We start from the raw sequence: 25,073 nt of genomic DNA, 5'->3' as shown, positions 1-25,073 counted from the left end.
GCGCCTTCCACCTCCCTTGGAGCTGAAGACGTGCACCATTAATTCCCAGTAGTGTTCACAAACTTTGTTCCCTGGTTGACTTCCTCCGAGCCCTGTGGCAGTCGGGTTTTCAGAGAGACTCGTTGCCGGCCCAGTACACGTGCTAACTAAGAGCCCTGTTCTGGGGTAGGTGCTCCGCATGTGGCGGTTCCCTGTAAGGCTAACCCCATGCGATATATATCTTCCGCTAGTTTGTTTCCCTGCTGGAAAACTGCATCTTCCTTGGGCAGAACTCCACTGCTCCAGTCTCTATGTTTGTAGTAACTCCTCCCCCATTGGGCAGGATCTACCTTGAAGGCTCTCCACATGGTTGGAAAGACCATGTGACCTAGTCTTCCACTTAAATCTCCCCCCCCTCTTTGGGCGAGGTGTGGTCTCCGTGGTGTCTTCCCCTTGGGAGGGACACCCCCCGACTAGACCTGGCGGCCCAGTCGGATAATCCCCCTTCTTTTTTAGGGAGTGGAAAAAGAGAAGGGGAAAAGAGGCCACGACTGGGTTAAGCCTGTCTCTATCTCTTGGGTAGTCGACTTGTCCCCAAAAAGGGCCATTCGACACTCATAACTATGTTGGGGGAGGTTACGTGTCGACCTGGTGCGCTGGCTATGAGGCACACAGCAGTCTGTCCACCACACACCGTCAGTTCACGTAACGCAGTTCAGCCAGTTGTGGCGTTTCGTATAGGGACCCCTAGTGTCACTACATCGACACAACGTCAAGTGAGTGACAGATAGGGAACGTCATGGTTACTTGTGTAACCTCCGTTCCCTGATGGAGGGAATGAGACGTTGTGTCCCTCCTGCCACAACGCTGAACTGGCCGGACCTTATATCGGCTCCTCAGCATAAAACCTGAATGAGTGGTTACATAAAAGCTCCTTTTATACCCGTATGTCCGGGAGAGTGGCATGCAAATACCACTCGCCAATTTTCATTGGCCTTTTATCAAAGACCAGAGGTGTCTCGGGCTCCCAAGAGTGACCCCTAGTGTCACTACATCGACACAACATCTCGTTCCCTCCATCAGGGAACGGAGGTTACACAAGTAACCACGACATTAACCAAGATGAATAAATTATATAAAAGTGGTGTTTATTGTTAACTGATGTAGTTAACTAATGTTAACAAATGGAAACTTTTTGTAGTGTTACCCAATTTTCATTTTTGGGTAAATCATCTCTTTGAAATTACAAGTCAATTCTCACCAGTTGCATTAAAAATGGTTGTTTAATATTGGCAAAATGCACTGAAAATGTTAACAGATAAAATCCTGAGAGAACCTTGCTGCTAAATCAGTTATGTTGTATATTCATATTAAAGATAGATAATATGATTTCACTGTGTGTAATTTATTAATGTTATATAGTGTTAATATTATTATGTATATTATAATATACTTATTCAAATTGACTGATTCACATGGCTGAGAAAATACCTCAGATACATTAGATGTAGCTCTAGAAAGATGAGAGGCGTAACGGGTGCATAAGTCTGTTTTAAGCATTTCTCTTCACTCTACAGATGGTATTATTACACAAAGCGTTTTTGCTATTTCTGCCTTTCTTGCTGTATTATGAGGGAGCGCCACGATGCGACGAGACAAAATTAGATTTCTCTAATGTTGCGCGCTTGCGATGAAGACAGCTTTGTTGATTATAAACAAGAGCAATAGTTTTAATCGCATCGCTCGCTTATAGAGACATGGTACACACCATTCGCTTGTCAAATTAACAGGTTTACACCCGTTTATATAAGTAAAATCTAAAGTTCAATAGATACGTGCTTCCCTACTGCACGCGCTCACAAGCTGCTGGAAGCTGCACAAGTGAAGGCGAGAGGGAAAGAGGGCAACGCGATAGAGGGAATTCCCCGCATTTTGAAAATGAAACATGCGGGAATGATTAAAATTGTACTCAATCCCCGCAATCAAGCGCTTTTGAGTCAACTTTCGTTATTGAGATTTTAATCAGGCTACTTGTCTGGTTGGGCAAGTAAAATTCTCTTTAACTTGTGTAGGAACGGGAAAGCGATATACAAGAAATGCAACACTGAGAAGAGTACTAAAACTTATATCTTGCCGATTTTGAAGCAATGTTTCTGCTGACAAGATCCATAAACACAGGTATTCCAACACGTAATCTCTATGTTTTTTCCTTTCTTTCTTGTGCCTCCGCTCATGCATACACACAGGCACGCATGCACACACAAACACGCACGCAAACACAAAAAAGAAATTATAATAGCTAGGTATATTAGAACATCATTATTTATGTATAAAACACTTAAGTTAGAAAATGCAGTGTTGGAGCAGCCCTGTGTTGTGCTTATGTGTTGAAATGGATGACCAGTTTGTTTTTCAGGCAGAAGACATTATCTCTTTGTTCATTCTACTAAGGGTCTGATCGTAATGGACTCATTCCATTGGATTTTTCCGTGGTATTCCTCGCTGACCGCATAGACAATATCACCTACACCAAAAACCCAGCATGAAAATTATATTGGTTTAAGTTGCAAGTGGGATGTCTAGATTAGAGGGGTCAAAAGGTTACAGGACCTTGAAATTTTAGATCCTTGACTGCCAGGGGCCCAAATCAAGTCCTAGAATTCTGAGGCCCTGGGTGCTTGCTAAGTATTAAAGCCTCTGATGAATGTACTGCTGCACATGGGTCTAAAGGCCGGCTGTCTCATTGATTCCTATGGCAGGCAGAGAGATCTACTGAAAATAATGAAAAATATTTTTGTGCATCCTAGGACTTAGTCCCCTTAGTATGTTGTTGAGGGGCACTCAACATATCACCGTGTGAAATTTGGGGTCTGTTGGACCTACGGACGTGATGCCAGGCCTACGTCCACGTACAATGTATTCCATTCATTTCAATACTCTGTTTATGGACACCACTCCAAAACCTCCAAATGACTACAATTTGAAATCTATATCTTCTCAGGGGACCCCTAGACTGTGTGCAAAGTTTGAAGTGTGAATGAGTTTTAGTGCTAAATTGGCCGACTTGTGAGTGAAAAGTGACAGTTATTTTTCTAAAATATTTGTACTGATTTTTTTTTCAAGTACTTGCCCAGCACCGACTGAAATAAAATTTCAATATGTTGTTCACGAGGGCTCAGTGAATAAGCATTCAAAGCTCCTAGGTGTTTGCACCACATTTAAGGGTATTTTCACTCTGTCATGCAGGAAGATCCCAACTGCAAAGTATTTAATGGCTGCTAAATACATGGTCTGTGGACACTCATTTATTACATTAATTAGACATTATTATGACTTAAAAGTCCTGTATATATGCTTATATGCATGCCCTGAGTGCTAAACGGGTGGTTCAATCAATAATATTTATTATAAATATTCATTAAATACATTTAAATAAAATGTCTATAAACCTAGTATTTGGTGGCCATTAAATACATTGCAGCTGGGATCTTCCTGTATGACTTAGCAAAAACACAGGAAGATCCCAACTGCAATGTATTTAATGGCTGCCAAATACATGGTCTGTGCACACTCATTTTTTATGCAAATTGTACATATTAATGAGTTGTAAGTTACATAAATTGGTTCTACTGAGTTTCATAAGTCATTCAGAAAGATCCCAGCTGCAATGTATAAAATGGTTTCTGAATACTTGCTTTGTGGACATACTTTTTATAAGGTACAACATCAAATTATTGACTAAAAAACATATTTAGGTGACTCTGTGACTCCCTCTGAACAACATTCACCCTTCAAATCCTCAAAAATCAACTGTCCACGAACCATGTATATTTTTGGATTGTATACATTGCAGGTGGGATCTCCATATCTTGACACTGGTACCACTTAGAGAACTGAAATGTGCACTCCTGTGCTTGTCTTGACCTCTCCTGTTCATGTTTTGAATATCAAGAAGATTGGTGAAAGTCACAAATTTCGTCCAAAAAAACTCAAAGGGCCCTTGGAGTTTTTTTTGGTCGAAATTGTTGACTTTCTCTAAACTACAAGTTTGCACCATTGAAAGGGGAGGCTAGGGTAAGCACAAGAGTGCAGGTTTCAAGTTTCTAAGTGGTCCCATCTCTGAGATATGGAGATCCCACCTGCAATGTATGACATTCACAAATATACATGGTTCGTGGACAGTAAGCAACTGAAGTTTTAAAAGGTCTATACTGTTCAGGGGGAATCATATAGTCACCTAAATATGTTTTTAAGTCAATATTTTGTTCATGGACTTTATAAAAATGTATGTCCATGAAACATGTATTCAGAACCCATTATATATATTGCACAAGGGACCATCTCACTTACAATATATATAATTGGTGTTAAAGACGTGGTTGGTGGACATCAAGTCCTCAGGACATCATGTCATACAGAAAGGTCCCACCTGCAATGTATTCAATTGCCGCCAAATACATTCTTTGTGGACAGTCCTGTTTTATGCATGTTGTATATAATTTTGTATTAAATGTTATGTATATATTTTCATTTGTATGCCCTGAGTGCAAAACAGGTGTTTAAATAAATAATATTTATTGTAAATAATAATTAAATTCATTTAAATTAAATGTCCATAAACCTAGTATTTGGCAGCCATTAAATACATTGCACATGGGATCTTCCTGTGTTTTGCAATGAAGTTGTGTAATATACTTGGTAAGTGGACAAATACTCTTTATAGACAGCCCCACCCCCTCTCAGACACCCCCAGGGTCTGGGGCCCCTCAGGGATGAAGTGGCGTAATATACTTGGTATGTGGACAAATACTCTGTTCATGGACAGCCCCGCCCCCTCACAGACACACCCCAGAGGTCCAGGACCCCCCAGGGATGGGGGGGCCATTTTCAATGGCTCCTAGTGCTATGGGCAATAATCACCTAGGGGGCGCCACGCAGCATTCATGAACCCGGTACCACAAAGCTATAAAGTACATTGCCCATTGCGTTCGGGTCTTACCCACTTCCCAAAGGTAAGAAATTACACAGTAATTTGATTAAAAACTGGGCAGACTGTGAATCAGAACTAAGGCAAACGATCATCACAGTCATTTAAAAAGAGAAAAGTGTCACTTGATAGTGATTACAAACCTCATAACATTACTGTAAGTGGAAAGAACTGCTTATAACATCTCATAACACACTCATTTTGATGCCGTGAACTCTTTATTTACTATCACCTTTACTAAGACCTGAATCAATACATAAATGAACTAATGTTAAGTTGTTAGCTTTAATTTACTTTGGAAGAAATGTAGGTGTCCTCGCTGATGTAATAAGACTTTTGCACCCTTAATTATGATAATATTAACTTTCTAACTATGTATCCATTAAATCTTATTGTCACTACAAATAATTTTCTTTTCACTCTATATGGCTTTCAAATAAAAGTGATTTTGATGATTTGTTCAGTTACCTATCTGTCACTCACTCGACGTTGTGTCGATGTAGTGACACTAAGGGTCACTCTTGGGAGCCCCAAACACCTCTGATTTTGAAAAAAGGCCAATGGGAATTGGCGAGCGGAATTTGCATGCCACTCCCCCGGACATACGGGTATAAAAGGAGCTGGCTCGCAACCACTCATTCAGATTTTCTCTTCGGAGCTAAGCGGTTGTGTTCAGCGAGCTGAATTACTCTGCCGATCCATTCACCTCGAAAAGCTGTTGGATTTTTGGGCACATTACAGCGGCTTCTCCCCCTCTTGCACTGGTGAAGTGCAGAGAACGCCCCTGGACGCTTCTGCAGCTAAAAGAGTATATTCTTCCTACTGAAAGAGTATATTTTCCCTTCTAAAAGAGTGGCATTAACGGAGAGCATCTTTTTAAAGATGACTCTCCGTTTGTGTGTGTTTCCTGGTTGCGGTCGTTACCTCTCCGCTTCTGATGGCCACGATCACGGTCTTACGTGCTTGGGCGCTGCCTACGTGGAGACAGCGTTCGTGGACAGGTCATGTTCTCACTGCGAGAGCGTGACCATGGCAACGTTGCGGTTTTTCCTTCATTAGAGGGAAACACCACCCCAGCAGCTCCCTGCCTCGGTCCTTCTACCTACGGGTTTGAGGCCGCATCGGTTAGCACTGGGGGCGATTTGGGGACCCCAATGGGAGCCACTCCGCCGGGTAACTCCCCACGGATCTCCCATTCCCCAGTATGCTCATTTGCCCCACTGGGATGAGACCGCCGGCTCGTCTCAGGGCGAGTTCGTGATCTCGTTTTGGCGCTCGCGAAGTGGATGAGCAGCATCGGAGAGCAGGCTGTCCAGTCTGACTCTGAGGACTCGACTGGGCTCCCACCTTTGGGTGCAGTCGCCCAGTCGCAGCCTGACATGCAGCTGGCAGCTATGCTTGCCCGGGGGGCTGTGTGCGTCGGGCTGGAGTGGAACCCTCCATCCCCCCGAACCCTCGCAGCCTGACTATTAGTTCCTGGGCCAGGAGCGCTGCTCACGGCCGCACCCCGCCCCCTTTCTTCCCGGAGGTGCATGAGGAGCCCACGAGGTTGTGGCGGGCACCTTTCACTGCCCGGACCTGGACCCTGAGCTCCTCCGCTCTCACTACCCTCGATGGTGGGGCTGCCAGGGGGTACTCTGCGATTTCCCCAGGTAGATAAGGTGGTTGTGGTCTCCATGGTGTCTTCCCCTTGGGAGTGACACCCCCCCCGACATAGACACTTATGGCCCCCAGCCGGTAAACAAAATTCCACTCTTTTTGGGGAGAAAAAAAAAGAGAAAAAGAGGCCACGTCTGGGCTAGCTTGTCCCTATTTGTTGGGCAAGTCGACTTGTTCCCAAAGGACCATTCAATGCTCATAAGAGCGTTGGGGGAGGTTACGTGACAGCCTGGTGTGCTGGCTACGGGGCACACAGTGGTATGCCCCTCTCACACCGCCAGTCCATGTAACACAGTTCAGCCAGTTGTGGTGTTTCATATAGGGACCCCTAGTGTCACTACATCGACACAACGTCGAGTGAGTGACAGATAGGGAACGTCCTGGTTACTTGCGTAACCTCTGTTCCCTGATGGAGGGAACAAGACGTTGTGTCCCTCTTGCCACAATAGTGAACTACCCGCTGAAATGGCCGGAACCTTGTCTCGGCTCCTCAGCACAAAACCTGAATGAGTGGTTGTGAGCCAGCTCCTTTTATACCCGTATGTCCAGGGGAGTGGCATGCAAATTCCACTCGCCAATGCCCATTTGCCTTTTTTTCAAAATCAGAGGTGTTTGGAGCTCCCAAGAATGATCCCTAGTGTCACTACATCGACACAACGTCTTGTTCCCTCCATCAGGGAAAGGAGGTTACGAAAGTAACCAGGATGTTTTTCAGTGTAATACATTTTTATAGAATCACTTATTGCATGCTGGACTGAGGAGTAAGGGGCAGGGCCCGTTTTCGTCACCTGGGTAAGATGGCAATTAACAGAGTGACAACTGTTGCAGTTAATGATGGAGTCAAACCCAAAGCACCACCACACTCCATAGAGTTCTCCTGTAGATGGAGCAAATATGGACAAATTTAATACAAACTCTACACTTCTATAAAATATTAGTACCATGAAATAATGCTTTCTAAACTTTCATGGTTTTTCTTTTCTTTTTTTAACAAAATTAAAGGTCTATATTCTGGAAACTCTGTCACAAGCTAAAACAAAGTATTGAGTTTTAAACACATGGACACAGATACTGCTGCACCACCCTGCATCTTACTTTAAAGGTGTCAAATCTGAAATAAAATTGTAACTTTCAGAACTCAAAACTCCCTCCCCAGTCTAAAAATAACATTTATTGAAAATAATGCTGCCCAAACGGCTCGTTCTGAAACTTTCTGATGACAGTTTTTAGTATATTTACTAACAATAAATATGAAATAAATATAATTAATACAAAATAAAAAGCATGAAATGACCCCTTTAAAATCCTAAGCTGAGCTTCATGTCATTTACGGTTGTTTTTGTACCTCATGGTGGAAGGGATGATGTGTCTGGTCGCCTTCTGTCTTTTTGAAGCTTCAACAACTCACATTTAAGAGACTCGTTATGTACAATGAAATTAAGGAGGAAAAAAAACATAGGTCATCTGACAACACCAACCTGAGATGTGCGAGTGTCTGAGACAAGGATAGCATTCATTTGATTATATCTGTAAAGTATTTAAAGTTTCTGAAAGCAATACAACTCTAAAATATCATATCAGTATATTGTGATGTCAGTGTGAAATATCCAGGTGCTCTATGAGAAGAAAAAGATAGGAAGCCTTTGTGTTGATACCTCAGTGTTATTTTAAAATCACCTACCATGCATTTTTCTGCCATTATGCTTTCTTTTTGTGAAGGATATACATGATCTCGATGGGCTCCATGGTGACGGGCCAGAAATGGCTGCAGTCACATTTATTGTTTATGACGACCATGAACAGATTACTGTTAGGGATCTGCCGAATAACAAACGATCTAAAGAGAAAAACAATAACATTCAATGAGGTTTCATTGTTAAATGCTTGTTGCTAACACAACCGCTCAAAGAAAGAAAAGTAGTGTGGATGAAAGCACCCAATGAAAGAAAAAGGTGGCAATGCATTTCTTGATCAAATGAACTGCTTCTAAATTATTTTACTAATTTATTTTAATATTTTACATGTACAATATGCATTTGGCAGTCCCTTTTCTATCTGGGCCTGGTTTTAACTTGAAATCTGTTTCTATTACTAAATACTGTAGTACATAATATATGTATGATGTTATAGTTTGACCTGTTCTTCTGTTCTGTGTGTAAATGTGCTTGTGAAATTGTATGTATGAGTATTGCACATACTGTACTTGACACAGCCATCACAGTCAATATCCCCCACAGTTTCTTTAATGGTCCATTCTGGCACGAATGCTGGATGTTCTGTATCACAAGGAACCTTGTGCCTCCTCTGAGAGCTGGAGAGAGAGAGAGAGAATTTGAAATTTAAAAATAAATTTACACAACTCATTCATAGACATAAATGTAGAAGATTATTTTTCCATATGTAATAAATACACCCTTTATAAAAATACTCAAAGAAAATAAAACAAAATGATTATCCCAACAAAATAGAAAAAAACTGTTTCAAATAACTTCATAACTCCAACTGAAAAAAAAAAAAAAAAAAAAAAACTTTCATAATCCATTTTGAAAAACATGAAATCAATCAGAAATCTTGCTTTTACCATATTTTTAAATACTGTCACCTCTCCTTGTCCTTCTCTTCCCTTAACCTTATTTTTCCTGCTTAGGTATATGAAGAGCTTTGCCTGCCCAAATATACAATTTAAACGTTGGCCTTTTAATATATGAGACACCTTGCTGAGGATCAAAAATAAAAATCTGAATAGAAAATTCTTCACCACATTTAGCAAAAAACTTTTAAGAACCCTGAACAATTCACTCAATCTCACACACTCTAAAACAGCTAAATGATTGTTTCTTTTATCCCACAAAAAGGGCACTGGATACATTTGGATTAACTACATTCACAAAAACATTTACAGCAACTGCACCATGTAGAATTCTCCATTGAAGATCCCCTGATAATTTTGCTAATGGTGGTTTAGATAAGATTCTCCAGACAGGTTTTACATAATCCTCTACCCCCAGCTTTTCTCTCCACACTGTCAATTCTTCCTTTTGATTTTTCTTTATTTAACACTTTTTAACATTTGTACAATAACTTACTTTCAACTTCATACAAACTTAAATATTCTAACCCCTTTAAATAAATAAAAAAGGGTCCAGTCTGTCCTTTATGATCTGGGCTAAGATGGATTTCTGGCAAAGACTTATTGCCTGGAACAATTTCCCCCCAAAAATAGTTTTTCAATAAAAACTCCTCTGTGGTAATTCTTTGCTTTAACAGATCCATTATCCTGCTTACTTGTCGAAGAAATTTAAATCCTAGTTGAGAAGTCATTAAAATCAGCACCACCCACATTCACTAACTGATGCAGCTTTAAAGTTTTGGTGGTACAAAATGCATGGGTGAGGAAGTTACATCCAGTGATCTCCAGTAACATGTGGTTCTTGCAGTAACCAATACAATGAAGGTGCGCTTTCCAACCTTTGTTTTCTGTACAAGTCCCAAACTTTAACAAACTAATTATGTTAATCCATGTCAGTAACTTGCTGGAGTCCATTAAAAACTGGTGGAAGTCCAAACCCAATCCATCAACTTGTTGCAAAATTATGCTTGCATAATTATGGTTTCTCCAAACCAAATTTTCTGATCCTGTTTGGTAATGCTAAATAAACAAGAAATGAAACATTGCTGTCTTACCAACACAGTGAATTAGTCCTTGTCCTCCTCCTTCACTTGGGAGAAAAAGCACATTCTGAGGCACCCAATGAAGTCAATACAAGAAAAAGTCCATTAAAATTGCTTGAATTTTTCCAAGAAGTCCATTGGGAGGTTGAAGACATGCCAGTCGATGCCACTAAGTTGATGCCACCAAATTTCTAATCACTATTACACTTCCTCTAAATGACAAAAGAGAATTTGGTTTTTTCATCCTTTAATTAAAACCATAATATCATCAGCATATGCTGAAAGTTTAAAGGTGAAAACTGTATTTTTATTTTATTTTTTAAATGCCATACTGGACTTACACTAGCTCCTAGGGGCATAGATGCAGCATAATTTAAATACAATAGTTTTTAGTTAAAGTAGAAGTTCATTATTCACAGTATGCCATAATTAATTTAATGCATGTGTAGCACTTCCTTCACTCCTATGACATAAAGTGCTCTTAGTTCATTAAAGTATTAAAGTTATATTTTATAAAAAATAAACTTTCATTCAAACTCACAGCTTTTCAATGATAAAGCATGTATATAAACACATTTGTCAACCAAATTCAAAAGTATATACAGATATTCACTGGATCCAGACTCCTCTACAGTGCATATCAGCCGGCAATAAATTAATAATCTTTAATAACACTAAACCCCCGTTGCAAGTCTGTACAATGCTCGTGTGCGTTGAGGCGTAAAACTACATCGCCACTTCACTCTAACAGAGCAAGAAATAAAAGAACTTTACTACAACTGAACTTGAACCACACAGTCTTGGTCAATGTGGAGAGCAAACAGCACCAGCGAGAGCAGCAGGTGTGAGTGATTGCGGTCTGCGTGCAAGTTGCCAGAGGAACTCACTGACATGCCCGGTAGCCCGGAGCTCTATCTGGAGAAGAAAATCCTGCGCTGCCAGGGGAACTCGCAGGCATTCCCGGTTACCCAGAGTGCTACCAGGGGCGTTTTGCTATGGTTTCCGGGTTGAACGACATGTTTCCTCGAAACAGTGTGAAACAGGCTTTGAGGTACATCTTCTCTTGTTTGGTGTGTGTGTCAGGGGTGTTACCCAATCAGCAGTGACATGTATATAAACCCCACCGTATTAAAAAGGCAGTGCACACAATGGATCCAACTAAAGTCCTTTACAAATGTGTCCACTGCAGCTTGGTGTATGCAACAATTGAAGACATTAGAAGAAATGTTTGCCTTGTCATCTTGAAATGCGAGGCAAATGTTGGATCACCATAATTAGGAACCACAGTTTCCACATATCCCTTCACTCGATTGGGATGTCCTCTGCTGTTCTGGATGGCAAGGGCAGTGACTGTAACATCGAGCGTATTTTGTAGTATTAAAAATGTATTTAAACCGATTTCATCAGGCTCCGAAATTCTTCCAAAAGAACACAAAGAATGGCCTTCTCAGCTGCCATAGTTGCAACGCTTGCGTAACACAACAGGGTGTTCAACGCACCACCATTTCCTTTAAATAAACATTTTGCTATGTTTTGTCGGGGCTGGTTAATGATCTCCAACGATGCCAGAGGAGCTCAGTCTCCAGTTAATCCAAGCCACCCTCACGCTTAATGAGCGAGTACTGTAATGATGAGTCAGCAGAGTTGAGATCCATATGCAGCTTTTAATAAAAATAAACATAGTGATACAGACAGGGAGGGGTCAATCACCAGCAACAGTAATATCCAAGGTAATCCAGAGAGGTAGACAATAAACAGGCAAGAGGTCAGGGCAGGTGGCAGACAATCACAGGTTATATCCAGGTAAACAAGGCAGTAATAGTAGGCAGGCAGCAATGGGTCAAAACAGGTTGAACAGTCCAGGATCATACACAGGTAATGCAATAAACACAGAGAACGTTCAGAAATGTCAGCCAGAGCAAAACAAGACTTTGCAATGACAGAGAGTGAGTGTGAGACTTAAATAGCTGAATAGATTGGAAACAGGTGAACAGGTAATCATTGGCAGGTACGGGGATTATGGGAAATGAAGTCCAGAGAGTTAAAGTCAATCCCCAGGTGATGGAGCCCTATGGTGGTGAGTGGGAGGAACAACAAAGGTGGGATTCATGACAGAGTACTGAACAATATACTAAAGCAATGCACTTCTAAGACTTCTATTACTCTCAGAAATTACGAAAGCAAAATCACACTTTACTCAAAAGTATGAGAGAAATATTAATGAGCAACACTCTGCGTGTCTAATTCTGAAGTTCTCATCTTCTTTCTGCCTCACTCTGATCTCACACACACACACACACACACACACACTACCTGACCTAAGTCCCGCCTCTTAACCAATCACAGGTTTTTCCACAAACAAAATTGACACTTAGGAAACCAATAAGGCTTTAAATAAAATACACTGCAGACATAACCTTAGTATGAGAGTCAGAAAAGTCACATTTTCTATACACGTGAATGCTAAATGTGCATGCCATCAAGTGTTATAAAGCAAAAATATGTATTAATGAAAATAAAAATGTGAACATTCAAATCAAGTCGTCATTTTTATTTGTATAGCGCCTTTCACAACACACATCATTTCAAAGCAGCTTTACAGAAGATGCATTAACAGAAAATTAAACTGTAATATCTATATTGTCTTAGATTCTTTTGTGTCTTAGAGTAATCATTGTGTAGTTTGATAAAATACGATTGTGAATTGTGTTTAAAAATAAGTAATTAAATAATAATTGTATTTATAACCCCAGTGAGCAAGCCGAAGGCGACTGTGGCAAGGAACACAAAACTCCATAAGATGTTGGTTAATGGGGAAAAATAACATTGGGAGAAACCAGGCTCACTGTGAGGGCCAGTTCCCCTCTGGCTAACATCATGAATATAATGCCAATATTACTTATGTATAGTGCAAGTCATGGTTTAAAATGATTAAACTAAGTAAGTGTTAAGGGTCAGTGTTTAAACAAAGATTTTGTATGAACTGTAAGATTAATGTCTTTGAAGTCCATCCTTGATTAACTGCAGAAGTTCACATAGATGCAATTGTCCTTGTTAGTTGGCTGATGAAGGGTTTTGTTGGCAATTAATTGATAGACTATGTATTCCATTTCAAGAGTGTAGTCCATCATTAGACCGAGGTGATGCAGGCAGAGATGAGTTAGGTGCATCGCAGTTCAACCGGCTGGTAATTTTGGTGAGGTCTATCCTAAATTCAGGCTATGGCATATGAAGTATCCCATGTCTTATGGTTGGAGTTGGCATCAGTTCATCCTGTGAAATCCATTGTAATAGACTGAAGTGATGTTTGGCTGGCACCGGCTGCTATTAGTCATCATCACTCAGCGACACATAGCAGTGGAGTCCAACACGAAGCAGGAATGGAGCTGAATCCAGACGGTTCTGGTGACCTCAGGATAGGAGTCCCGAGGATGAGACAGGGAAACAAATAAAATAATATCAGCCTAGATGCCATTCAATTTATTGCAGAGTTATAGATCATGATCAATGTTTCTGGTTCCAGCAGACCTAACTAAAGCAGCCTAATTGTGAGTTGAAGGATAAATTAGATGTATGCCTGGCTAAATAGATGAGTCTTTAGTCTAGACTTAATCTGAGTGAGTGTGTCTGCATCTCGAACAGTGTTAGGGAGACTATTCCATAGTTTAGGAGCCAAATATGAAAAGGATCTACCTCCTTTTGTGGATTTTGATATTCTAGGAACTATCAACAGGCCATAATTTTGCGATCGTAATGAATGTGATGGAATATAGCGTGGTAGAAGGTCACTTAAGTACTGTGGAGCTAGACCATTCAAAGCTTTGTACGTAGTTAACAGAATTTAAAATTAATACAAAATTTAACAGGTAGCCAATGTAATGATGATAAAATGGGGCTTATATGATCACATTTCTTGGTTCTAGTCAGCACTCTGGCTGCTGCTTTTGGAACCAATTGAAGTTTATTTACTGATCTTGCTGGACATCCACCCAGAAATGCATTACAATAATCTAGTCTTGAGGTCATGAATGCATGAATTAGTTTTTTGGCATCAGCAACAGAGAGCATGTGTCGTAATTTAGCAATATTTCTTAGGTGGAAGAATACTGTTCTACAAACATTGGTAATTTGATTTTCAAAGGACAGACTGGTATCAAATATAACACAAGTTCTTCACTGTTGAAGACAATGTAACAGTACATTCATCGAGAGTCAAATTTTATTTTAGCGGCTTGTTTTTAGAGGTTTTTGGTTCAATAATTAGTACCTCTGTTTTGTCGGAATTGAGTAGAAGGAAATTTCTGGACATCCAATCTTTTATTTCATTGATACACTCTGCTAATTTGGAGAATTGTGAAATCTCATCAGGTTTTGAAGAAATATAACGTTTGCTATCATCGGCATAACAGTGGAAACTTATTCTATGATTCTTGATAATATCTCCCAGGGGAAGCATATACAAGGAGAAAAGCAGAGGCCCTAAAACTGATCCCTGTGGCACTCCATACTTTTGTTTGGTTTGACAATTCCTCATTTACATAGACAAAGTGGTAGCAGTCTGCTAAATAGGACCTAAATCATGCTAATGCAACTCCACAAATGCCAACATAATTCTGTAGCCTATTCAAGAGAATGTCATGATCTATTGTGTTGAATGCAGCACTAAGATCTAAAAGCACTAGAAGTGGAATGCAGCCACGATCAGATGATAAGAGCAAGTCATTTGTAACTCTGATAAGTGCAGTCTCTGTACTGTGATGGGGCCTAAATCCTGACTGAAAATGTTCATATATACTATTTCTCTGTAGAAATTAACATATCTGGGGGGATACTACCTTTTCTAGTATTTTTGACATAAACAGGAGATTTGAAATCGATCTATAATTAGCCAGTTCTCCAGGATCAAGTTGTGGCTTCTTAATAAGCGGTTTGATAACTGCCATTTTAAAGTTTCTTGGGACATGTCCTAAGGATAGCGAGGAGTTAATAATATTAAGAAGAGGTTCTGAGGGGGCCTGGGTAGCTCAGTGGTAAAGACGCTGCCTACCACCCCTGGAGTTCGCTAGTTCGAATCCCAGGGCATGCTAAGTGACTCCAGCCAGGTCTCCTAAGCAACCAAATTGGCCCGGTTGCTAGGGAGGGTAGAGTCACATGGGGTAACCTCCTCGTGATCACTATAATGTGGTTCGTTCTCAGTGGGGTGCGTGGTGAGTTGAGCGTAGTTGCCGCGGTGGATGGCGTGAAGCCTCCACATGCGCTATGTCTCCGTGGCAGCACGCTCAACAAGCCACGTGATAAGATGCGCGGGTTGATGATCTCAGACGTGGAGGCAACTGGGATTCGTCCTCCGCCACCCAGACTGAGGCGAATCACTACGTGACCACAAGGACTTAAAAAGCACATTGAGAACTGGGCATTCCAAATTGGGGGAAAATAAAAAAAAAAAAAAAAGAAGAGGTTCTGAGATTACAGGGAATACCTCTTTTAAGAGCTTGGTTGGTATTGGATCTAACAAACATGTTGTGGCTTTTGATGTTTCGATAAGTTTTGTTAGCTCTTCATGACCTATGACAGCGAAGGATTGAAGTTGCATGTGAGGAAAATTATGAGACACTATTTTCTGAGGTACTGTGATAGACAATTTCATAATTCCAATTTTATTTCTGATTATTTCAATTTTATCAGTAAAGCAATTCATGTAGTCATTACTCTTGTGCTGCAATGGAATATCTGGTTCTGTTGAGGCTTTATTCCTAACCAATTTAGCCACAGTACTGAATAAACATCTAGGGTTGTTGTGGTTATTTTCTAGGAGTTTGCTAAAATATGCTGACCTGGCAGCATTTAGGGCCTGTCTGTAGCTACAGACACTATCCTTCCATGCACCGCGAAATACCTGTAATTTTGTATTCTTCCACTTGTGCTCCATTTTCCAAGCTGCTCTCTTGAGAGCATGAGTGTGATCATTGTACCATGGTGCAGGGCTTTTTTCTTTAATCGAAGGGGGACAATACTATCAAGAGTGCTAGAGAAGATTGTATTTATAAATTCTTCTAGGCTTTGAGGTTTACTGAGTGTATGAGATAGATCTGGAAGATTATTAGTTAAGCTATCTTTAGTGGTCGAAAGAATAGTTCTACCTGAACGATAGTGTGGTGTAGATTGAGTAACATTAGCTGATCGCAGCATACAAGAGACAAGGTAATGATCCGAGATGTCATCGCTCTGTGGCAGAATTTCTATAGTATCAACATCAACTCCATATGACAGAATTAAATAAAGCGTAGGATTATGGCGATGAGTTGGTCCTATTACATTTTGTCTGACTCCAAGAGAGTTGAGAATATCAATAAATGTAAATCTCAATGTGTCATTTTCATTATCTGTGTGAATGTTGAAGTCAAACAGAACGCATCCAAACTATGATCTGTAATAATTTAATTTACAATTAGTGCTTTGGTAGAAAGAGATTTAATGTTTAGTAGCCCTACCTTCATATGATGTTTATGTTTTTATCTTAAGTTTGGCCTTAATAAAAAAAAAATTCTAAATGATTTAGTGAGAGTTTTGTGTTTGGTAGTTCGGGGAACAGACACAGTGTCTATGTGATATCTAGGTGATACAGTCTATGTGTTGTAGTTTATGTGACATGTGTTACGTAACTGGGCCCCAGTTAGTCAAATACTATCTTTTATTAAGACTATGAGCCAAATTACTAGAGAGGAGAGCGGCACCTTCCCTGGAGGGATGGAGTCCGTTTCTCTTTAGCAGGTCAGGTCTACCCCAAAAACTTTTCCAATTGTCCATAAATCCTATTCTATTCTCCAGACACCACTCAGACATCCAGCCATTCAGTGACACTAATCTACTATAAACCTCATCACCACGACGAGCAGGGAGGGGGCCAGAGCATATTACAGTGTCTGACAACATTTTTGCAAATTCGTTTAGCATTAGCCAGCACTTGTAAATTTGATCTGATGTCAGACACTCTGGCACCCGAAATGCATTTAACAATAGCAGATGGAGTCTCTATTTCCACGTTCCTTACAATAGAATCACCAATTATTAGGGCTCCTTCAACATGATTCTCAGTGGGTGCATCACTGAGTGGGGAGAATCGATTGGAAACCCAACAGGAACAGGAAAGTGGTGTCGCTTTGCTGAACGAGTATGCCGCCAAGACGTCACCAAAATGCCCTGCTGTGGGGGCTCTAGAGCCGGAACCAAAGTGTGTGTGTTGCTCTCTGTACTGCCTGCATTCGAAACAGTATCTACCGGCTTCTCTTTCTCACTGACCTCCACTAGCGTTCGGATGCATGTCTCTAACTCATTAACCTTCTCTGTCAGGCTGACTAATTCCTTACATTTATCACATGTGAATCCCTCACTGCTGATGGAAGAAGCTATTGTAAACATGTGACATGCAATGCAGGAAGAAATAACATGAGCGGATGCCATGACTTACTGCAATTGATTGTTGTTGTTGTTGTTTGTTGTTTCTGAGTTGTGAGGGTTCGAGATCGATGTGAATCTCTCACGCAATTGTTTGTTGTTAAGGTTGTTCTTGATAAGCGGTGCTTTGAGATCGATACAATAATCCGTGTAACACAGAGGAGAAAAATGGGTGCACACTGTAAAATGCATGCAGTTGAATCGCGATAAAAATAGAAAGCGGATGCACGCAGATAATGCACGCAGTTGAATCGTGATAAGAGAATAATGCAGGGGGAAAACCTGATGCACGCTGAGAAATGGCAGATGTTAAGGATTAAAAGCTGAAAACAGATAGATAAGGGATGCTAAAAAACCTAGCAGGCTACAAACACAGACTCGAGCAGGGTGCCAGCAGCAACAGGTAAAATACACACAGATGAAACAGTAGAACAGCTGAAAAACCCGAAACACACAGTAAAATGACAAAGGATAAAACGATGAACGTATGAGAATAAGAATAAGCAATGCTAAGCAGGCTAGCAGGCTACAAACACTCATGTAGCGTGCCATCAGAAATGTTTTACTATAGCTTTTTTTAAAGCAAGGGCTACATCCTCCCCCTTCTAGAAGGTCTGCATGTCCCCATGAGACTTAAAACTGGACATGAATATCTTTTGTAAGGCAAGTAAGTAAAGTGTTGTATCAAGATATATGGTAAGTGCTTGTTTTCTCTGATTTCTTACTGATAAGAAATTTGAATCATCATGCCTCTGTGTACTGTTGTAAGTGGTCTGTCTGTTGGCTTCCCAGGCTCATCATAACTAAGGCAGATAACAGGCTTTACTTCTCTTCTTGCTCTGCGCTCACAGATAGGCTCCACTTCCTCATCCAAGGTACTAGAAGCAAGGACGTCTCCTCCTCCTAGTTCTGTGTCCAACACAGGGTCCTGGACAGGTGGTAGAGAATTCTCTGTCTCTTCCTCTTCTTGAACTAACTTTTCTCCGTTTTCCTCCTCAGCTACTTCTGGGACCTGGAATTCCTCAACAGGATCAGTATCACTCTGGACAGGTGAGGTGTCATTGGACTCAGGTGATGTCTCCAATGATTTTGTGCGATGAAAGGTAAGTTGTGATAGAGGATACAAATCCTCATCTTCAGATTCAGAACTCCACTCTTCGTGAACTTCTCTTTGATCACTCTTTGATTTATTCTGTTCTTGTGACTCTTCCAACATTTTAGCTCTTTGTGCTCGGGTCATTGGTCTCTGGATCTCTGGAACTTCCTGAGAGTTCACTGGCATCCTCACTAGGTAACCAATGGGCAGAAGGTGGTCACAATGCATTGTTTTTTACAACACGTAGTCCACGTTCTGGCTTTACCCGGTAAACAGGTAAATTAGGACATTTTCCAATCACCAGGTAAGGTAAGGGATGCCACCTGTCTTGCAATTTGTGTTTACCGGTGAGTCTTATGTTGCGTATCAGCACTCTGTCACCTTCTTCAAGAGTCTGATTCCTGACTCTAGTGTCATAAAGTCTCTTGTTTCTCTCATGATTCTCGGAAGCAGCACTAGTAGATAGTTCATAGGCACTCTTCAACTCACGTCTCATCTTGTCCACATATTGGTGGTACTTTATTTCATCTTCACCGTCAGGAGATATCCCGAAGCACAGATCAATGGGCAGTGTTGCCTCTCTACCAAACATTAGGAAAACCAGTGGCATCATTTTTAGCACAGTTATATGCATGCACAAGCTGGCTTATGTGCTGGCTCCATCTTCTTATCTGGATCGTGAGTTCCAAGCATTGACAACAATTTGTGATTAAATATTTTGGGTTGTGCATGTCCTTGAGGGTGGTATGGGGATGTTCTTGACTTTCGGACACCAAGCATTCCGAGCAACTCTTTGATGACTTGACTTTCAAAGTCGCGCCCTTGGTCGGAATGGATTCAAGTTGGCAATCCATAATGCAAAAATAACTTTTCAAACAGGACTTTTGCAACTGCCATGGCTTTTTGATCTTTGGTTGTAAAGGTATTTGCATATCTGGTAAAGTGATCTGTCACGATCAACACATTGGCGATTCCTTTTGAATCAGGCTTAATGGACAAAAAGTCTATGCACACCAAGTCTAAAGGACAGGTGTTTGTGATTTGTTGCAGTGGTGCAGCTCTCTGGGGCACTGTCTTACGAGCAACACATCTACCACAGTTCTTAATGTACTGAGTGATCTCAAAAGCCATTTGGGGACATTAAAATCAGTCCTTAATGAGCTATATTGTGCATTCAGTTCCAAAATGACCTATGTCATTGTGCATGGCTTTTAAGACCATAGGCCTGTACTTAACTGATGCACCTCTGTCCCCATTCTTTGAACAAGTCGGTTTAGAAGTCCTTTCTTTATCTGAATCTTAGAACTTTCCCTTTGAAGTATTGAGATTTCTGGGTCTTGAGTTTTAAGATCTGAAATTGGTTTTCCAGCTTCTACTTGATTTAGTATAACACCAATTGCTGGATCTGATCTCTGGACTTTGAGTAAATCAATTTGACTCAACTGTTGGAGAGGGCTTACTTCAAGTTGTGTGGGGAATGCGAAAACATCAGGAATGGCATCTGGAGAAACTCCAAGCTGGTCCACAAATCTGGGTGTGGCATCAGTCTTATTAGAATAAACTCTGCAACAAAGGGCTTTCACTCCAGAAGGTGGAATGTTCTCAAATTCTTCCTTGTCATCCTGTGCATTCCTGGACAACAGGTCGGCATCAATATTGCTCTTCCCGGGTTTATATTGTATGTTGAAATCATTAGTGGTCAAAGCGGCTAACCACCTATGGCCAGTAGCATTAAGTTTTGCAGTTATCAACACATATACGTCAGAGGATTGTTGTCTGTCTTTACGGTAAATTTGGCACCATAGAAATAATCGTGTAATTTATCCACGATGGACCACTTCAGGGCAAGAAATTCTAGCTGATGAATTGGATAGTTGCGTAGAGACTGACTCAACTTTCGGCTAGTGAAAGCAACAGGCCGGAGACCTTAGGGATATTCTTGGTTGAGAACAGCTCCCAAACCATCAAGGCTTGCAGCCACATGTAAGATGTAAGGTTTATTTGGGTCAGCTAAGGCTAACACTGGGGCATTTGTGAGACAATTAATGATTTTCTTGAAGGAATGATCACAAGCTTCATCCCATCAATCAGCAAAAGTCAGGTTCTGATTCTTTGAAGTAGTGCTGCTTTTTCGAACTACTTGCTTTTCTTCTGAACAGGAGGGTATCCTTTGGTCAACTCAGTTAAAGGTCTGACAATGGCAGAATAATTTGCAATGAAGTGTCAGTAGTATTCACAGAAACCAAGGAACGACCATAGTGACTTGAGATCTGTTGGTTTATTCCAATCAAGAACAGCTTTCACTATTTCAGGGTCTGTGGCTATGCCATCGGCAGAAACAATGTGGTCCACATATTTTACTAATGGCTGACAAAACTGACACTTGTCAAGCGAGATTTTAAGGCCACACTCCTCCAGTCAATCCAGCACCTTTAGAAGATGTTCTTCATGCTCTTCAAGTGTTTTTCCAAACACTATCAGATCATCAAGATAGACAAGCACTTGTAACAGGTTCATGTCACGGACTGCAGCCTCCATCAACCTCTGAAAGTTTGCAGGGGCCCCTGTAATCCCCTCCGGCATCCGTTTGAACTCATAGAAACCCAGTGGAAAAATGAACGCTGTTTTCTCTTTGTCTTCATCTGCCATTTTAATCTGGTAATATCCACTCTGCAAATCAAGAACGGAAAACCACTTGCTTCCAGACAAACAATCAAGTGTGTCGTCGATGCACGGTATGGTGTACTGATCTGGGATAGTTCTGTTCTCAGTGAGCTGACAGTGCTACTGTTAGTCAGCTCTTTACATTGGGCCAACAATGTTTTGAGTTTTGGGGTGTTTGTGCCAAGAATGATGGACACAGGATTAGGACTTTTGGGGTCTGGACATACCTGAGCCAATATGGGAACTTTCTCTTTACAACTTGTTTGTCAGTGGAAAAGCCAAGTCAATGGAATCATAGCCCCTATAAGGGTAAATGGAATCACTGAGACCCCATATGGCAAGTTCTGTGAGTGGCAGAAGAGGAGCATGTGAAATGTGCTGCTTGTACCAGCTTTCAAAAACAATCGTGACTCTAGAACCACTGTCGAGCAAAGCTTTACATGGCTGACCTTCAATCGTCACACTAGCAAAAGGAGAAGGACCAACTAACCCCTCAGGTAGACGACTGGGCTTGCGAGAGTCTATTGTGCCTCGTCTGACAGAAAAATTCTCCATTGTTGGAGATGGTGACTGAACAGGATCTCGTTCACTTTTACTTTTATGAAGAGCATGTATCAGTTTCTGAATTACTTTTGCTGTGTTCTCTGGGGAACTGCAACGAGTGGCGATATAGCCATCTTCACCACACCTGTAGCAGAAAAGAGTCATTGGAAGACTGCGACTTCTTATTCTGACTTTGCGTAACTTTAACATCTTTCTTTTGAGACTCTCTGAGGTGCTGTGTGATACAGCACTCTGAGGTACTGTGTGATACAGTCATCACATTAATCTGTTCTTGGAGCTGTTTTACTTGTCTCTGTAAAACATGAACATCACTCTCCTGTCGCGTCTCAGCTGTAGTTTTTAAGTTTTTACTCTTTGTTTCAGACTTTGTATCTCTTTCCTTGGTTAACTCGCCAAGCTTAGAGGTCAACACTTTAATTTCTGCTTTCAGCTCTTGAATCTCAGATGACTTTGGATTTCTCTCTTCAGTAGCTTGAACCTGTCTGACTGTAGGATTCAGCTTACTTCGTGAGGCTTCATGCTCTTCCTCCTCTTGGATCTCATTCAAAAACTGCAAGAATGTAGGTGGCTTTTCTTTTCTCTGTACTAGGGTCATGTCAGACTCTGAAGAACCTCTAATAAGTTGTTCTAGCCTAGCTTGGTCTGTGCGTTGAGGAGATATGCAACCTCTTTGCATGACTTTTCTGAGAGATCTCTCCAATCTCTGCAAGAAATCAGAAAGCTTTTCACCAGACTGTTGGTGCAATACCCTGAAAGCAAAATACAGGTCCTCCCCAGACTCAGGAGTTCCAAAGACATTTTCCAATGCCTGCAAGTATTCGGAAGGACTGGAATAAGGGTAATCTAACCTAACTGCTTGAGCGGTTTGTAAGGAAGGGCCTTTCAAACTTTCAACAATTCTGGTATGTTTCTCTCTGTTGGAACAACTAAACTCCTCAATCATTAAGTGGGCTTGAGGGAGCCAATGTTCTAAGCTCTCTTCACCAGGAGTAGTAACTTTCCCTGAGAAAGTTCTCAAGCATCTGAATGCATTACTGTTGTTGGTAGGTCTCATAGTTTTCTCAAGCAAATCTCCAACTGCTCTGATAATACTATCAGGTGAACATGCTTGGGCAGATTTTTGGGAGAAAAGAGCTTTGACATCTTCCATAGTCTTTCCTTCCTCTCTAAATAATCTACTGATTTTCTCAGAAAACTGATCAGGATGACTCACAGGCTGGGTAAGCAGTATAGTTTTCCAGGGCTCTCCACTGGAAGATATGATCTCAGGAGGAGTGTGATACAGGTTTAAATGCTGGTGGCACTCACATAGCACCCCAAGTTACATCTCATCTATGAGTTGTACTTTTTGCCCCTTACACGAACTCTTCCAAAAACCTTTGCTATCTGGACAGCATCTTCAATAGCTGCAACATCTGTGTCAGCAGGCACACCACTGAGCACAAGGGCATAAGATGGGTTAACTCCCAATCCCTCACACCATTCAATTAACTCAATCTTCAGAATGTCTGGGGGAGTAGCCATATTGATTGTACTGGCTGCTTTCCTCAAAATACCCTAAACATGTCTAAATAAATTGGAAAAAACATGCCAGCGGTGCCTCCATTTTATATGTAGCACTTCCTTCACTTCTATGAAATAAAGTGCTCTGGGTTCGTTAAAGTATTAAAGTTATATTTAGTTTTAAAAAAAATCTTACATTCAAACTCGTTAAAACATGTATATAAATGCATTTGTCAACCAAATTCAAAAGTATATACAGATATTCACTGGATCCAGACTCCTCTACAGTGCACATAAGCCGGCAATAAATTAAAATATAACCTTTAATAACACAAAACCCCCATTGCAGGCCTGTATGATGCTCATGGGCATTGAGGTGTAAAACTATATCGCTGTCACTCTAACAGAGCAAGAAACAGAAGACTTTACTCACAAATGGCAATGGAACTTGAACCACTTGGTCAACGGAGAGACGAGGAGAGCAAAGAGCATCAGCAAGAGATAGCAGCAGGTATGAGTGATTGTGATCTCACAGACATACCCGGTAGACAAAATCCAGCGTTGCCAGGGGAATTCGTGGGTATTCCCGGTTACCCAGAGTGGTACCTGTTAACGATCTCCAACAAAGCCAGAGGAGCTCAGTTTCTGGTTAATCCAAGCCAGCCTCGCACTTAACGTGCGAATACTAAACAATATACTAAAGCAATGCACTTCTAACACTTCTATTACTCTCACAAATTATGAAAGAAAAATCACACTTAACTCAAAATTATGAGAGAAATATTAATGAGCAACACTCTGCGTGTCTAACTCTGAAGTTCTAATCTTCTTTCTGCGTCACTCTGATCTCACACACACATTACCTGACCTAAGTCCCACCTCCTAACCAATCACAAGTTTTTCCAAAACAAAACTGACACTTAGGAGACCAATAAGGCTTTAAATTAAATAAATTGCAGACATAAAGTTAGTATGAGACTCAGAAAAACGTCCTGGTTACTGTCGTAACCTCCATTCCCTAATGGAGGGAATGAGACATTGTGTCAATGTAGTGACACTAGGGGTCACTCTTGGGAGCCCCAAACACCTCTGCTTTTTTGAAAAATGGCCAATGAGAATTGGCGAGTGGAATTTGTATGCCACTCCCCCGGACATACGGGTATAAAAGGAGCTGGTATGCAACCACTCATTCAGGTTTTGTGCTGAGGAGCCGAGACCAGGTCCCGGCCATTTCAGTGGGTAGTTCAGCATTGTGGCAAGAGGGACACATCATCTCGTTCCCTCCATCAGGGAACAGAGGTTACGAAAGTAACCAGGACATCAACGTTGTGTCGATGTAGTGACACTAGTGGTCCCTATACAAAACACCACAACTAGCTGAACTGTGTTAAGTGAACTGGCGGTGTGTGACCACTGTGTGCCTCGTAGCCAGCGCACCAGGCCATCACGTAACCTCCCCCAATGCTCTTATGAGCGTCGAATGGTCCATCAGGA

This window comes from Myxocyprinus asiaticus, chromosome 33 (assembly GCF_019703515.2).
Source record: "Myxocyprinus asiaticus isolate MX2 ecotype Aquarium Trade chromosome 33, UBuf_Myxa_2, whole genome shotgun sequence".
NCBI lineage: Eukaryota > Metazoa > Chordata > Actinopteri > Cypriniformes > Catostomidae > Myxocyprinus > Myxocyprinus asiaticus.
This window is presented reverse-complemented; position numbering follows the sequence as displayed.